A 3,401-nucleotide genomic window follows, 5' to 3' on the forward strand; every position below is an offset into this window, starting at 1 on the left:
TGTTGCCATAATGGAATGTGTTTATTTTAATTAGACACATACCATATACTAGAAAACAACGCGAATGTAAAATACATTAGGCATAAATGAACAGATCGTCAAAGTAAAAGATAAAAAATAATAATTGTAAATGATAGAATATTAATCGAAGATCTCAAGATATGTTCATGTTTAGTGAATAATAACAGTTGGAATCGTATAATTATTATATCCGCATCGATTACGAAGTCAGTGTTTTCGAAACATAAACGCAGATAACGTGAACTTATTTTCAACCATCTGGAAATACCCCGAGTTCTTGTTGACTGCGAAGAAAAGGAAACGGAAGTAATCGGAAAACGGAAGTAGTCGTGAGGGTTGCTGCTCCTGCGATTTGCATAAGTCATTTGTCACGGGTCCTTGGGCGTGTTTCCTGATCGAAACTTTCGTTTGTTTGCATCAAACGCCGAAATCAACGGGCCGAGACCTTCGAGTGGAACATTTATTCGCGGAGGCTTGAATCCTTTCTAACAATCTCTCGCGATCGCGATATGCAATAATTTTATTTGAGATTTATTTTTATGTCGAGAAATACAACGGGATTTAAAAATTAAAAATTGCAAGAAAAATAATTCAAAATTAGTGAGAGAATTTCTTATCGTATTTTTGTGCGTCTTTTAATCATATGTGTCATCGAATACGATATAAAGCGGTACGATTATGTCGTCCAATTCTTATCTTAAGACACTGATTTATGTCGCTGCGCGACGAGACGATGCTATTTAGTGTCTACGACAAATTAACGTATGCAAATCAAAACGTTAATCATATCGCGCGAACCGAAGATGGATGAAAATTAATCTAGTGGATCGATCTAAGCCCTAAGCTATCGAAGCGAGAATTAGAATAGTCCACTCACGAATTATTCTCAATCGTATCTTATGCAATATTGTAATAAATCGGCACATAAATATTGAGACAATAACTGCGAAAAAATGATCATCAATTATTATAGATTAATTGCTAATAGAACGATCTTCTCTTTTTTTCTTCTAATTATAAGTTTGCCGAAACAGGTTGAATCGAAAATTTTATGATACTGAATATTAAGAGGATGCCGGATACCGACAGAATGCGAATATTAGTAGGATTGCAAAATATTTTTGTTGATTATAGATATCAACAAATCCTAATTTTATTTCTGAGCAATGATGACAAGTTTGTGCCCAATCTACATACCGTATATATTATGCAAATTTAACCGATAAGAAAATATAATACAATACCATTGACAACGAGATCGTAGCAAATATACGGAAGATGGATGAAAATTAATCTAGCGGATCAAATTACGCTATACGAACCTACCGGACGTAATATTTATATAATTTCCGTCTCGTCTATATTTCCACGTGTAAGCTCCCGTAAGAAGACTCACGTAAGAGGGATTTTTAAGTCAGTCGAGAGAGATCTCCTTGGATCGGAAATCGATTTCGAAGGCCTCGGTGATCGTATAATACCCGCCGGTGTGATCTCGAAAGAAATTTCAACCGTAAAGGCGCATCAAGGAAATCCGCGCAAAAAAAATATAACCGCCAATTAAGCAAGTAAGTTCTCATGATTGTTAAAGATGGACACTATGAATGGGCATGTTGAATTAATTAACACGTTGAATTAGATCGCGATGTGCGATCGAATTGATCGCGCAAGTTGTTCGCGATTCTACGAGTAAAGGTAAAAGACATTACTTTCTCCCAAACAATAATAAATAATAATCTAGACGAATAAATGTGAATTGAAGTAGTATTGAATGGAATTTATTTATGATGGAATTTATTTATTTATTTATTTATAATGGAATTTATTTATTTATTTATTATTTCTCCTTTTTTGTGGCATATTAATTTGAAAATAAATGATTTTATCGACGCGATAAAGTATATCGAGCTTTTACGAGGGCTGAAAGAAAGCGATCACACGGAATTGAAATGCAAAGATGACGTTTTCGCGGGTCAGGGACGCGCGCCGGTAATCGCAATTGCCCCTATTGTCGTATATAACATTGACTTTTTATTACCAGCGTAGGACTTTGCAATCGCTAAGGAGGACATGTCTCCCGCCGCGAATGGATGTAGATCGTTGCTGTGTTTAAACTTGCATCGATATGTGTATATACGGTGAGCCGATCATAATCGCGTCTACTGGATGCCTACTGGTGGCGATCGTGAGATCGCATAGGAATAATGAGTTCTTGAAAAAAAGAGAGCTCGAAGTCACATCGACTGTGCCGACGATGCCGTTACACTTTAATGCAACTCTAATAGATTTCCTTGCAAGGTACTGATAAGGATAATACATTATAGCGAATTTAAAAGCTTCTTTCTCTCTCTCTTTGCGTTTTTATCTATATGTCAAATTTTTTCTATTATTTTAAGATATTTTTTTATTTATGCAACACAAATTATAGAATTTGTTTTATTAATTTATGCATTTGAAAATTAGCGAGTCTTGTCCAAATATCAGGTTTTTCTGTCGTTTCCTTTATTTTATTTTTTTACGACATGACTATCGTTACACATTTCTCCAACAATAACTCAGGATGATATCATTCTTATTAACCTGTCGTTTCCTTTATTTTATTTTTACGACATTACTATCGTTACACATTTCTCCAACAATAACTCAGGATGATATCATTCTTATTAAACGCATCTCCTTTGTTATTGTTATAAATATGCTTATCGTCTCAGATGGAACTTCGACGAAGTGACTAAACAACTGTCGCGATGTATAAAGGAAACACTTGAAAACACTATACGGGTGCGAGGATATGATACGACATATAATTTATCGTCCCGCGACAACAATGACGCTATCTTTAGTAGCCCATTTTTTTTAAGAAAAAATGGGCCATTGCCGGCGCTAAACTCGCGTCATTTAGAATTTTTTATCTTCCCTCGCGCCTCTCGCATTGGCCTAGGTCATGGATGCACAAGATCGAGATATCGGCTGCAAATATATACATACGTTACGTGTTCGCACTGTTATTAATCATTGTGTGCTTTTTATCATGAAAGCGCACGAACTTACAATCACTTTGGAGGCCGTACCTTCTGTCATTTGTGGCTAATATAATGGTATCTCTTTCTCTCTCTCTCTCTCTTTCTTTTTTACCGATAAAAACGCGCACGCGATTCATCGCTACGGGAAGAAATTGTTATCGTTGATGAAAAGCTAACGATTCGATGTACCACGATGGTCTATATAAATCATCTTTTTTCGATAAAAAAAAAAAAAACTCAACATGCTCTTTACGATACACTTATTCGCGTGAAAATTAATTCGAATTTCCATTCTGTCAAGAATATCTAGCGGATATGTCTCCGCTTGTTTCCCGCGATAATCTTCATATAATCCCATCC

General features: G+C 35.5%; 1 protein-coding gene across 3 annotated transcripts in view; it reads left to right on the top strand.

Moving 5' to 3' along the window:
* The window catches only part of LOC115239901 (facilitated trehalose transporter Tret1-2 homolog), an 18,827-nt gene that overhangs the window by 3,791 nt on the left and 11,635 nt on the right, over nucleotides 1–3,401 (top strand). The window contains exons 1-2 of one of the 3 annotated variants that reach the window (XM_029814736.1): nucleotides 1,173–1,586; nucleotides 2,060–2,316. The gene's annotated coding sequence lies outside the window, so the exon portion shown is untranslated. Of the gene's footprint in view, nucleotides 1–1,172; nucleotides 2,317–3,401 lie in introns of those variants that run through there. The other 2 variants (XM_029814737.1, XM_029814738.1) reach the window with 2 other exon arrangements.

The sequence above is a fragment of the Formica exsecta genome, unplaced genomic scaffold, assembly GCF_003651465.1.
Source record: "Formica exsecta isolate Colony F162 unplaced genomic scaffold, ASM365146v1 scaffold4, whole genome shotgun sequence".
Lineage (NCBI taxonomy): Eukaryota > Metazoa > Arthropoda > Insecta > Hymenoptera > Formicidae > Formica > Formica exsecta.